Below are 14859 nucleotides of genomic sequence, written 5' to 3'. Positions count from 1 at the left end.
ACAGAACTCCCTCAGCTGGCATGCAGGTGAAGGAGAGCATCATGTTTGAGATGGAAATACTGTGAAGTTTGGAGTCACATTGCCTTTCTTCCAATACCAACTTTAGTTAAAAGTGGAAGTGACCACAGATGCTGAAGGACAAAATTCATCATCTGTGAGATATTCTGTATTTACTGTATCATTTATTGATGATCCTGTATTTTCTGTCAACTCTCCATATAGCTGAAATTGCAGAACTTTACAAATAACATAAACAAGACAGAGAGTAAAACGGGCATGGTGTAGGCATCATGTGTAGCGTGGCAGTCCAGCATAGTTAGTCATGCCAAGACTGTTCCCTGCTGGCCTTGCCTTGACCCCTGCCACTCCCTGCATAGCGAGGGGCCCCACTCTTTGCAGTTATTGCTACTGGAATTCCATGCTGTTGGAATTTCGTGTCTGATTTTCAACTAGGCCTGTAGCCTATCCAGAAAACATTTCCAAAGTGGTAGTAGCATTGAATTTTTTTCTCCTTCCTTTCCACCTCTTGCTTCCAGAAAATTCAAAGATCTCTACATAATAAAAACAAAATATTCATGTCTCTAGAAGAGATAGCTAAAGTGCTTCCTTTCCTGGGTTCTACCACAATTAGCAAAGTGTCTTGGTCCATTTTTGTAAACATGGTTTATAATCACACAGAAGCTTCATAAAATATTTTTGTATCCTATTTTCAACCTCACAGTCTCTTTAAATGTAAGTAGGAGGTATGGAGCCATTTTCTCAATGATAAATGAAGGTTCTGAGCCATAAACTCCTGAAGGAAAATTCAGTGTACTAAATACTCTGTAATATTACCCATATGTAATACCCACATGTTTCAGAGTGCAGGGTGTGTGAAAATAAGTACCTACAATTTGGTTAGTATCAAACCCCCCAAAACAGTGTTTATGTTCTCTAATTTTGTCCTACTGGTTAATAAAGAATATTGTAAGAAGATTATGTGGTCTGTTTCCTTTTTAAATAAGCAACCTAGTTACCATACATTGTCTTTGGATTTGAGGCAGCTTAGCTCTTTGTATGAGGGCAGTTTGCGTCGTTCTCATACTTGCGTTTCGGGAAAGTATGATCAAATGTAGACTTGTATCCGTGGAGCAGGAGTGTTTCTACTTATCATAAGCTTGGTCTCCAATACGTAGTAGAGAACAGCTCTCTAACCGTTTTTGTATGGGGCATAATATTATTCTACAGAGTTGTGGCAATCAGCATTAACAGAGTCAACAAGCTTCAGCTGAGGTAGTTGTGCAAGTAAATGTATGACCAGGAAATACTATAAATATCTTTCCTTTTATACTTCAGATCCTATTCTTCACAGTTAGAACCAAAAATAGACGCACTAGTGTTTTACTCCTGTTCTCATTTATTTACCCAGGTTACTATTAGCTATCCCCTTGCCCTCTGGTTACAAGAGGTGAAATAGAAGTATGCGACATGGTATTAGGACAGGCAGGGATAAACTGTGGGAAGAACATCAAATATGCATGAACAAATGATACAACTCCTCCAAGAGCTAGAATGAGAGAAATGAAGGAAAAACATGTACCTGGCTTTGGAGAATCCTAAAAGATACTTAAAAACTGAGAAGAAATTGGAACTATTGCCTCTCCAAGGTAAGGAATGCCACCCTGCAGTAGATCAGACATCTGTTCATTCCCTGGCTCTGGGGAGCATATTGAGGTGGAGGGTGGAGGATGTCAGCCTGCCCTACCTCCCTCTCGAGCCTATTCACAGACTCATCTGGGATGCATCTGCCTATCACAGAGTCATACTTGCTGTGAGATGTCCTCAAACTGGCCACTATCAAGGTTCCAGAAATTCTTTCGAATTCTATAATTACATGTTTCAATACATACATTTGTATATATTCTTATGGTTTTAGGGACTCCCAGGAATCTTGTTTCCTAAGTGATGGAGAAACCTCCTTGGAAAACTCATTCTAAGGAAAAGAGATTCAAGTGCTGAAGCTCAGTTGTTGGAAAATACACTATGACTGGAGTAAACTACTGCATCTAAGTACAATACATTTTGTGTTACACTAGACTTTCTTCTGGGCCAACCCCTATAGACCCATGCAAGAGGGAAAAAAAGCCTGAAAGAGTGAATGTTGATTCACTAAAATGTTGATATGATATTGAAAGCATCACACTGCATTATGTGGGAAAATAACAACTAAATTCTAGGTGAAGAGTAGTATAGAGATATCCAGTACAGTGGCCTGGGTAGTGGGTGCGGTCACCATATAAGGTAGGAACAGAATTGTGAGACAGAGAAGGAGGAGAGCCTATGTTCCTTTCTTTTTCTTAACTATTCTTTTTTCCTTTTCTTCCCATTCGTTCAAAGTGACTTTAACCTTGAGTTTCCTTCTTCATGTCTTCATGACTTCATTTGTTCATTTAGCCAAGCACTAGTGAATATCTGCACAGTACCCAGCACTTAGCTAACCTCAGGGTAGATGCAGATGAACGAAGCACGCCTTTACCTTTAGGAATACTCACAGTCAATAGCAAAGGCTTCCTTTCAGCCCTAATATCATTTTATAATTCTACATATAACACCCACAGTAATGGTGACAGCAATGTCGGTGAACTAAAATACACATTGTCTTGTGTTTGTCAGCTTTTCCTGCCTGCAAAATACACCAGGGAATGGGCTAGAGGAATTTCACTGTGTCACACCATCTTAGCACTAAAGCAAGTCTTGTTTTTTGGAACTTTTATTTTAAGTTCAGGACTGCATGTGCAGGTTTGTTACATAGGTAAACTGTCATGGGGTTTGTTGTACACATTATTTTATCACCCAGGTATTAAACCTAGTACTTATTAATTACTTTTCCTGATTCCCTCCTCCCATCCCACATCCTCTAATAGGCCCCACTGTGTGTTGCTCCCCTCTGTGAGTTCATGTGTTCTCCTCATTCAGCTCCCACTTATGAGTGACAGCATGCAGTCTTTGGCTTTTTATTCCTGCATTTGCTTGCTAAAGATGATGGCCTCCAGCTCCATCCATGTCCTTCACATTTTTATGACTGTATAGTGTTCCATGGTGTGTATGTACCACATTATCTTTATCCAGTCTATCATTGATGCCTTTGCATTCAGAACAGTGCTGCAGTGAATATACACACTCATGTATCTTTATAATAGAATGATTTATATTGCTTTGGATATATACACAGTAATGGGATTGATGGGTCAAACAGTATTTCTGTCATTAGGTCTTCGAGGAATCGCCACACTGTCTTCCACAATGGCTGAACTAATTTACACTCCCACCAACAATTTATTAGCACGAATTTTTCTCTGCAACCTTGTCCGCATATGTTATTTTTTTGTTTTGACTCTTTAGTAATAGCCATTCTGATTGGTGTGAGATAGTATTTCATTGCAGTTTTGATTTGCATTTCTCTAATGATCAGTGATGTTGAGCTTTTTTTCATATTACTGTTGGTTGCATGTATGTCTTCTTTTGAAACATGTCTGTTTGTGTCCTTTGCCCACTTTTTAACGGGGTTTTTTTTTTTTTTTCCTGTAAATTTGTTTAAGTTTCCTATAGATGCTGGATACTAGACCTTGTTGGATACATAGTTTCTGAGATTTTTCTCCCAATCTGTAGGTTGTCTGTTTACTCTGTTGATAGATTCTTTTGCTGTGTAAAGTTCTTTCATTTAATTAGATCCTGTTTGTCAATTTTTTCTTTTGTTGCAATTGCTTTTGTCGACTTTGTCACGAAATCTTTGCCTGTACCTATGTTCAGGATGGCATTGCTTAGGTTGTCCTCCAGGGTTTTTACAGTTTTGGGTTTTTCATTTGAGTCTTTAATTCATCTTGAGTTAATTTTTGTATAGGGTGTAAGGAAGTGGTCCAGCTTCAATCTTCTGCATATAGCTAGCCAGTTATGCCAACACCATTATTTGAATAGGGAACCCTTTCCCCGTGACCTGTTTTTGTCAGGTTTGTTGAAAATCAGATGGTTGTAGGTTTGCAGCCTTATTTGTGGGTTCTCTATTTTGTTCCATTGGTCTATGTGTATGTTTTTGTACCAGCCCCATGCTGTTTTAGTTATTGTAGCCCCGTAGTATAGTTTGAAGTCAGGCGGCATGATGCCTTCGGTTTTGTTCTTTTTTATAGCAAGTATTTATAAATTACCTGGAAGAATCACTTGCACTGGTTGGGAATGTGCTTTATGATATTCTTCAGTCCCCCTAATGCTTCTGTAGGATCTTCCATAAGGCCTACACATGTCAAAGTGAATAGATTTGGTCCCTGGGGAACATGGGGTATAAATACGATAAATGCTATAATAAAGGCATGCATACAGTGCTACAGGGGTTGAAGTGATGAAGCAACAACTCTGCCTGAAATAGGAGGCTTGGTCAGAAGATGTAACTTTAAGAATGTTGTATGTGTGCACTCTCAAAGCACTGTACCTCGCTGATCTTTCCCTTACTGTAGCACAAAGAGAAGAGAGTGAGACATTATCCCCTCTACCCACACGTTACAGCCCCGCCTTACTTAAGTTAATGAGGTTATTGCCTTCGACTTGAATAAGTTGTTAAATTGTACTCTTCAATTTCTCACAGAATGTTGCCTGAGACCCAAAGCCAAGAGGGACAATGCAGTGTGCCTATGCATTTTGAAGCTGTGACCACTATGCACAGTAATGAAATCCTGCTATGTATGTGCTCCCTGGACCTTCCCTCATCCACATCTATCATTGACTTAATGCCTGTAAAACAGGGACTATTCATAAGAGCCTATATTTGAAATCAACTTAAGTGTCCATCAACAGATAAATGGGTAAAGAAAATGTGGTACATATACACCATGGAATACTATGCAGCCACAAAAAAGAAAGGAATCATGTCCTTTGCAGCAACATGGGTGGAACTGGAGAACATTATGTTAAGTGAAATAAGCCCAGCACAACCAGCACAAAAAGACCAATTCCACATGTTCTCACTCATTTGTGGGAACTAAAAATTAAAACAATTGAACTCATGGAGCTAGAGAATAGAAGGTTACCAGAGGCTGAGAAGGGTAGCAGGGGTAGGGAACAGTGGAGATGGTTAATGAGCGCAAAAATATAGTTAGATAGAAGTAATAAGAGCCAGTGTTTGATAGCACAATAGGGTGACTACAGCCAACAATAACTTATTGTACATTTTAAAATAACTAAAAGAGTGGAATTGGAATATTCTTAGCCCAAAGAAATGATCTTTCCCTAGGTGATGGACACTCTATTTACCCTGATGTGATTATTATGCATTGTGTGCCTGTATCAAAACATCTTATGTACCTCATAAATTATACACCTACGATGTACCCACCAAAATTAAAAAATCAAAAAACATTAAAAAGTATGTAAAAACAAGAGGGGTCTATGGTTTGGGGGCTTCTTTTCTGTATTAGTTTGCTAGGGCTGCAGTAATAAATTAACACACACTGGGTGGTTTAAGCAAAATAAATGTATTCTTTTGCGGTTCTGGAGTATGAGATTGCAGTGTTGCCAGGGTGGGTTCCTCCTGGGCTGTGAGGGAGGATCCCCACCAGGTCTCTCCTGGGCTTATTAATGGCCATCTTCTATCTCTTTATCATCTTTCCACGCATGGTTCTCTGTGTCTACATTTCCACTTTTTTTTTTTAATTGCGACAGTGTCTTGCTCTGTTGCCCAGGCTGGAGTGCAGTGGTGTGATCTCAGCTAACTGCAACCCCTATCTCCTGGGTTCCAGCAATCCTCCCATTTCAGCTCCCTGAATAGCGGAGATGACAAGCCCATGTCACCACATTTAACTAATTTGTGTGTGTGTGAGTGTGTGTGTGTGTGTATTTTTAGTAGAAATGGGTTTTCACAATGCTGCCCAGGCTGGTCTCTAACTCCTGAGCTCGAGTGATCCTCCTACCTCAGCCTCCCAAAGTGCTGGGATTACAGGTGTGCACCACTGCACCAGGCCCATTTTCAATTTTTATATTGGGTTTGGACCTACCCCACTGGCCTGGTTTTAACTTGATCACCTGCAAAGGACCTATCTCCAAATAAGGTCCCACTCTGAGGTACTCAGGGGTTAGTTACACTTCAAAGTATTTATTTTGAGAAATATAATTCAACTCATAGCAGCCCATTCTCTGACACTTAAATATTCCTGTCCTTCTCATATGAAAAATAGATTTACCATATCCCAACATCTCCAAAACCCGAATGCAGTTCAGCGTCAAGCCTAAGTCCAAAACCTCATCTAAATATCTCATCAAATATGGGTGCAACTCAGGCTTTGATTCACCCTTTAGCAAAATTCTCTTTCGGCTGTGGATCCATGAAAGCAGACAACATATCTACCTCTAAAATACAATGATGGAACAGGCATAGAATAGACATTTCCATTCCATAAGGGGGAGATCAGAAGAGAAAAAAAAAAAAAGTCACAAATCCCAAACAAGTCCAAAACCTATCAGGGAAAATTCCCTTCAATTCCAGACTTCAGAAGAATCTTCTCTGGCTAGATTCTCTGCCCTCCGGTCCTCTGACCCTTTCATTGTCCCCTCACCCACTCTTGGGGACTTTGTGTGGGAGTCAAGACTCGTCAGCGCCGAGCTGTGGGTTTTCAACTTTGTGGGGAGTGCGGAGGAGACTGGGGTGCACAGAGACTGGAGTAAAACTCTCACCTGAATACGCAATGCTGGGGCCTGGCTAGAGCTGCCCTGGAAGGAGAGAGAGCAGTGGCCTCTCCCACAGTCAGGTGGTTCAAACCCTCTGGATATGTCCCTGAAGCAGAGGCATGTGGTGGAAGGAGGTGGAACACAGTCACCTTGGAATGACCCTGTCAGAGCAGGCCATGTTGCAAGTGATGATATCAAGGGCGTTTATACCTGGGAAGGGCACCCAAAATGGAACCTCAAGGGGTCATCCAGAGATGCAGTTCCCCACAACAGAGAAGGCGGCCCTGCTGCGATGAGTTCATTCTTATAATGACCCACCAAGGGGACCCAGCAGCTGGAATCCTGACATGTCAAGGGGCATTTAGCAGCCAAGTGAGAAGCACACAGCATCAGCTATGTGAAGAAAGACCTTTGCCCCTTTCTCTTCCAAGCCCTTCCCACCCCTCAGCAGCCAGAAGGCGGGATGGGGAGGCAGGAGTATGAAACATCAGAACTGCCACCTTGCCTCTAACTCACAGTCAGCCAAAGCTAGACCTGAGGGCGGATCTCTAGGCTGGTGGGAAGACAATCACAGAGCTGTGTCCTGATCACATCGCACTTCTTCCAGCCTGTCAAACGCACCATTGACACACCCAAGCACAGATCCAAACGGTGCTCGGGACCAAAGGAAAATCATGTTAATTTTTATTATAACATGGACTATCTGTTGCTGTGGGAGAAAAAAATAATGAGGAATCTGATACTAACCCAGGTTAAAAGAGCATTACTGGGTCTGAAGTAGACTGTGGATATCTGTAGGCAACTTGGATTGGTTTATGTGCTTTTCTTATATTCCACGTTTCTACAGGAAATATGTGCTGCCTTTAAATGGAGGATGAGAAAACAATAAATACCACGAAGTACCAAAGTCACAATGAAATAACTATACTTTAAAATATAATGAACCCACAGACTTAAGAGAATGAAGCCAAAATAATTTTCCCTAGTTTATGATTCTATAGCAGTGACATTTTTCATCCTGGTAAAATGACATAAGGTTAAGTGCAGAACTGACCTCGGAAGTCACCTAGTCCAAAATGTTCATGCTATAGGTGAGGATTTTAAGGGCCAAGGAGATCAGCCCCTGTTCCTAAGATCACATGGCTGATTTATGTTAGGATGGGGGCAGGAGACAGAGTCTTCCTGGCTCAGACCCCACTTCTCTCACAGGCGTGTCTCTCTAAGGCACTACTCACCTCTTAGTAGAAGCCTGGGTCCTCTTGCCATCCATCCTCCCCACCTCCCACTTGTCTGTAAATGCCCTTCGATTTTGCACGGCAGCTAATAGCTACTCTAATGATGACCACAGGTTGGTGGAATTTTTAGTGAATGTCCTCTCCAAGGAAAGGTCACTCTATTTCTTGTTGATGCTACGATTACTTAGAATTTAATAATTACCTGTGCTTCACACATCTCTGCCTATACCTTACATTATTTGGAATAACACAAGTAATGCAAGTGTTTTCAAACTTGACAGGCAGAGACAGAAAGAGCTATTGATGCCTCGAGGGCCAGAAAGAAAAACAACAGCAGATACCTAAGTTCAAGAGTCAATTATGGCAAAATTTAGTTGATTACAGGACTCATGGGTCGCGGGGAGTGGGTAAAGCAACCTGGCCACACAGCTTGGTGATTGAGAAAGAGTCTTGGCTAGGGCTTTCCCTCACCCTGTCAAGGTGGAGGGGAGACGCTGCACCTGACAAAGCCAGTGATTCCCTGTTCCCAGTGAGGCCTATCCACAGCCACCATCCTCCCGCACTTGCACTAATCAAGGGCCAGAAATCTACCCAACCCATGTTTGCCTGAGTTACCAGCTCTCCCTGTCCCCTCTTGTCTGTATCAATGAAAACAATGACACATTCATAGCTATTCACATGGATGTTTTCTCTAGCTAAGAAGTGATTAAGACAAACAAATCAGGATAATAGCCATGTTTTGAAGAAGTCCGATTTGGCAAATTTTAAAACTGTGCTTTCAAAATTGAGTATCCATTCTTTTTTATATTACACTTCCAAACACACACACATACACACTTACAATCACACATTTGGAACCATACACGTCTTCTTTGGTGTATAAGACAAAGATGCTGATACAGAGGGAACAATGTCTCCAGGAGACACTGGCTCCTCTCCCTTCATGTGTAGACTGCAACTCTAGGACTTGCACTCCAGCACTGGTGTAGGCTCTGCCTGTCTTTGATTTAGATGGGAGAGGGCAGGAGCCATCTCCCCACCCCAGCCCCTGAAGCCCCCCGCTGTCTATTTTGGAGCTGAGAAAGAACCACAGCAGCTGAGAGAGCAGGCCACACTGGGTGATGGTGCAGCTTGCTCAACAAGAAAAGTAACTGTTTGGGGGGAAATTATTTAACTTCATTTAAAAATTCTCCGCATTGTCTAGTTAAATGTCTTTTTTAAGAGCATATTCCTCCCACTGAAAAATGGTTGAATAAATATATTTTAATAAAAATAAGGTTTATTTAAACTGTAAAAGATAGGAAGTTCTAGCCAATGCCTGGTGAACAGGAACAGTGTGAACTTGTGAAACAGTGTGATCTGAAACCACAGACATCCCTCTTGGAGTTAGCTCCAATGTTGCATGTGTATATTCTGTGTGTGTATGTCTGTGTGTGTGTGTGTGTGTGTGTTCATTTGTGTGCTGGGTCATGATATAAAAATCCATTTCATGTGTCAAGTCATAGTCAAAATAAGTCTGGAAGCCCCTGCCCTGTGCTGTCCTGCCCTATTGATCCTCTGTGTTTTCCTTAATTGTGACAAAGATGAAACTACAGATGCAGAAAAAGAAGAGTCATGCTTGTTTGCATTGCAAAGGGAAGAGGATTTTGTCCTAATGGTGAAGGGCATCCCGAGCAAACTTGACGTTGGCAAGTCCCATGGTCCCTGTTGCATGTTGGAATGAATAGTCTGTCTGCAGAGTGGAAACAGGGAGATCAGTTTGGTGTCCATAACTAAAAAGTGTGTAGAGCATAGAGGAAAGCTGAAACACACACTGATGGTCAAAACATGCAGGAGGAAGTAAACTTAGGAGTAACTCGAGTGGGAGAATTGACTGAGCTTACTGGGGTATGTGAGCAAATATGAAACTCCCTTCATAGAGTAATAATTTACACAATAGTAACAGTAGGCCAGGAACTCTTTCAGGCACAGAAGAAGAAATATTAAAATAATAGAAAACTCCATTTGTAAACATCCTATTGTGCGTAGCACTGTTCTAAGCACTTCATATGTATTTAATCATTATAGCAATTCTAACAAATCAAGCAGGACCTGGACTATGTCTCTGCATGCATGAGAGAGAGAAAGAGAGAGAGAGAGTGCACGCACATGATGGAATGGTTACTGTTATCCTATTTTACAGACTGGAAAATGAAGTCACAGGAAAAGTTAAATAACTTGTGTAAAAGACACTATCAAGAGAATGAGAAAACAAGCCACAGACTAGGGGAAGTTATTTGCAAAAGACACGTCTGAGAAAGGACTGTTACCCAAAATATACAAAGAAATCTTAAAGCTTCACAATAAGCACATGAAAAACCTGACTAAAAGATGGGTGGAAAACCTGAAGAGACATATTACTAAAGAAGATATACAGAGGGCAAGTAAACATCTGAAAAGATAGTCCATCTCATATGCCACTAGGGAAATGTAAATTACAACTAAAATGTGATAGCACTTCACACCGAGTAGAATGGCTAAAATCTAAAATAGTGATGACACCAAATTCTGGAATAGATGTAGAACAGTAGAAACTCCCATTCATCGCTGTTGGGAATGCAAAATGGCATAGTCACTTTGGAAGACAGTTTGAAAGTTTGTTATGAAATTATACAACCTCTTACCACACGATAGAGCAGTCTAACTCTTTGGTATTTACCCAAGCAAGTTGAACACTTACATCTACACACAAACCTGCACAAGGATGCTTGTAACAGATTTTATTCATCATTGCCAAAACATGGAAGCAGCCATGATGTCCTTCTGTAGGAGGATGGATAAACTGTGGTATGTTCAGACAATGGAATGTTATTTATTGCCAGAAAGAAATTAGCTATGAAGCCATAAAAAGACATGGAAGAACATAAAGTGCATATTGTTAAGTTAAGGAAGCCAATCTGAAAAAGCTACATACTGTATGGTTCCATATATTTGACATTCTGGAAAAGGCAAAACTATTGCCATGGTAAAATAATCAGTTGTTGCCAAGGGCTGGGAGGGGTGAAGGATGAATCGCTGGGTGGAGCACAGACAATTAGGGCCATGAAAATAATCTGCATGACACTATAATGATGGATACCTGCCATTATACACTTATCCAAATCCACAGAATGTACAACACCAAGAGTGAGCCTAATGTGAACTATGCACATTGGATGATTATGATGTGTCAATGTGGATGCACTGATCATAAAAAACGTACCACTGTAGTGGGGCATATTGACAGTGGGGGTGGTTGTGTATGTGTGGGGATAGAGACTATGTGGAAGGCTCTGTACTTTCCATGCATGTTTGCTGTGAACCTCAAACTGCTCTAGAAAATAAAGTCTATTTAAAAAACAGAATATACATCTCATATGAATAGTTTGAAAAGACATGAATTTTGGAGGCAGTACGTTTGTGGAATTCTCTGGGCATTGATAACTAAAAGTCAAGCGCTACATGATGAGAGCCACCAGGGGAAAAAGAAAAGAGATTGGAACCAGAATTTTCAATCCGAGGCAGAATGCTTCAGAGCCATAACTCTGAACACCTAAGCCAGTGTTTCTCAAACTTCAGTGGTGCCTCATTAATAGTGCAATTCAGTGGGTTTTAACTAGCATTTAAAGAAATGGAATGGCATAGAATAGAATAAAAAACAGTGCGAATTGCACATAAAAGAGAGATATTGATTTGTGACACTTTGGTTTCTGCTTTATATGTGTATAGCATGAGCACTGGGTCATGATGTAAAAAGGTGTTTTATAAAATAGGTCATGATCAAAATAAATTTCAAAGCTGCTGCCCTGTGCTGTACTGCCCAACTGCTCTGGCTTTAATGGATCACACTCTCTAGTGGGTAATTCAGAGAATAAATGAGTGAAAAGATTAACAACATTATTTTAGCTACTGAAGCATGTTCTGATGAACCAAACAGGGTAACAATATCCACTGGTTCATTGTGTGTGTGTGTGTGTGTGTGTGTGTGTGTGTGTGTGTGTATTCAAGGTAGGATTGTTCTATCTATACTAATTACCAGGTCTAAGGAACACTTAAGAAGGAATGTCCAGTAGACAGAAGATACCCAGATCCAAATTCAGGATTTAGGGCTGAAGCTGAGATAAATAGATATAGCTAACAATAAGGAGTGAACTCGTTTCAGGAGAATAGGTAAAGGGAGAAAAAAGGAAAGGATCCTACCTTATAACTTCATTTCAGAGATGGGGAATGCATGTGGTTGGAATGCTTCTAAAAATGGTGTTCAATCAATCAAATAAGTCAAATATTTACCCAGTGATATTTTTAGCATATTATTTGCTTAGAAAAATGCTTCTTACCTAAGAAAAAGGGACAATTCTTACTCTGGCTGTGTTATAATTTTAAGAGATATCATGAAATATCTCTTTATGTTATAGTCCTTTTACGTGAAGTTTTCTTTATAAAGATGGAATTATGAAAAGATAAAAATCTCAGTAAAAATAGTGTCATTTGTGACTCTAATCAGATGTGACTCTTAAGACTCTGAACATTATGTATCCAACATGTTTATGGTTAATAAACAAACTACATTTCTTGCTTATAAATAAGTACATAGACAGATAGACACACAACAATGAAGTGAATATTGGCTCTAAAAAGATAACAAATGATCCTAGTTATGATATACATTCAGTGGTTTAAAAAGCAGTAGACATATTTCCACTTTACTAAATTTGATTTTCAAGAGGTGCATTATTAAAGGCCATATTTTCTATTTGGTAGCCTAAAATTCCTCTAAATAGTTGGTTACTGTTAACGTGGCAAACACCTGTTTTCAGAATATTATTCCTGTAAGAAGCATGTATACTCTCAGACGTGTTCCCATATTTTTTTAAAATGTTATATTTACTTAAAAATTTTCCCTTAGGGAGCAAAAAATAAAGTATACAGATTATTATTTTTTTCATTCCTCGCTCGACTAAGTCTAACAACATTAAATATGTGGGGTGAGTCCATGCTACAAAATAGCAATCTAGTTAATCTTTTGTGAAAATTGCCTGGCCTCTCCTATATCACAGGGGGATTCAGCTGTAGTACCCGCCTGTGCCGCCTTCAGTGCCTGCTTTAGCAACCCCAATCTTTGCTTTATCTTCTTCAACAAATGGCTCATGTTGCCTTGAACAGAAATTACGTTTCTTGTTCGAAAGAGCAGATTTTAACTTTTATTTCCTCTAAAAAGATCGCAGCACTATGAGAATAAAATCTTTTATTTTCACTCCCACTCTATTCAGATCATTCTCATTTTAAAGCTAAGCATGATTTTTGCTATAGCATAAAGATAGCAAATAAATATGGAATTTGCCAAAGATTTTCGAATGCATTCTCTTTCCGAGGCCAAAATGGTAGGTGCCCTCACACTTTGCAAGCAAATAATGAAGCTGAGCTGAAACATTTCAATCCCTTTTAGAGTGTGGATTTGCCCCGCAGTTGTGGGGAGGTGGGTGTAGATTCACCTTGTGCTCCACCCCACCCTCCCTCCCGTGGTGTTCCCAATAGCTGAAAAACGTGTGAGGTAAGAGAAAAACAAGACCTAGTGCTCGCCGTGCGGGAGTGAAGATGAATTTTCACACACTGCCTTGGATTTTAGACATCTCCAGACTTTAAGTCACCCAGTATGAATGACTGTAAATTCTTTTGATTCCTATGGCCCTGAAAAGAATAAATTGCCAGCATTACCAAGATTTAAATTGGTCTGAATATTCCAAGTATTGAATGCAGTGTCTTTCTTTAGGATAAAGAGTAGGGGAAGTGGGGGACGGGGGCGGGAATGAGTTATCGCGATGGCGGTAATTTTTTCAAATAATGAAAACATGGTATTATTTTATGATATTAGGGTCCTCAGAGAAGATCCAATACTTAAGGAATGTAGTATTACTTGCAGGAGGGCACCTGAAAGGAAGAAAATTTGGATAGTTTTCCCAGTCCTACACGGCTGATTTATCTGGTGAAGGGATCCGGGCAGTGTCTTAAGAACTGCTCAAAGTTCCCAGATACCCAGCGCTGGGGGGTGTGGAGAAGGCGAGGATGGCGACAGACAATACCTAGGAAGCGGCGGTTTTCTTTAATTGCCCCCCGAATATCCGTAGAGGTAGCAGGGACTCAATAAAGAAACACAAAGGAGACGAACACGGCGCGATCGCCGGGGTCCGCGGCTGCTCTGTGGGGCCCAGCGCGCCCCCGGTCGCGGCTCCCCGGCCGCCAGCGCACCTTTCCACCTCCAGGGGAGATATTTAGACTGGAAACTCGAGTGCACCTTATTTTTCTCTTTGGTTTGTGAGTGACCCAGACGGCTTCTAGCTCACAATCGCACGATTTCAGGACGAGGCTGCCGGAGAAGCGCTGGCGACCGAGGATGGGGGAAGGACAAAGAGGAAGAGGAGGCCTGGGAAGGAGAAAGGAGCGGCGGAGGGGCGGGGAGAGGAGGGGAGGAGGGGGCGGGGAGAGGAGGAGCGGGGAGCAGAGGGAGAAGGGAAGGAGGGCGCCGGGCCCCTCGCGGGGACGCCGGGCGGGGCGCGGGCGTGCCGGAGCCTGCGGGACCCAGACCCCGCTCCGGAGCCAGCCCTGGGAGTGGCCAGCTTGAACCCGAGGGCCCCGCAGACCGTTACTCCGGCCCCCGCCCGGGGCGGGGCTCGCGGGGGCGCGGCGCAACCCAACCCGCACAGCCGCGTCCCCAAACACCACCGAGGAGGGAAAACAGACGGAGAAAAAGGACAAAACAGAAAAATGCAAACGGGGGAGGGAGCTCACCGCCTCTCGAGCTTTAAATTGATTTCTTTGCCTTACAAAAAGGGAGAAAGGGAAAAGGAGAGCAGAACCCACGTGCCGGGAAGGTTGTTGTCTTCAAGCGCCACCTTCCGTCGGCCAGGGCCGCCGCGGG

Source organism: Macaca fascicularis, chromosome 13, assembly GCF_037993035.2.
Source record: "Macaca fascicularis isolate 582-1 chromosome 13, T2T-MFA8v1.1".
Lineage (NCBI taxonomy): Eukaryota > Metazoa > Chordata > Mammalia > Primates > Cercopithecidae > Macaca > Macaca fascicularis.
Note: the sequence above shows the minus strand (reverse complement) of the source record.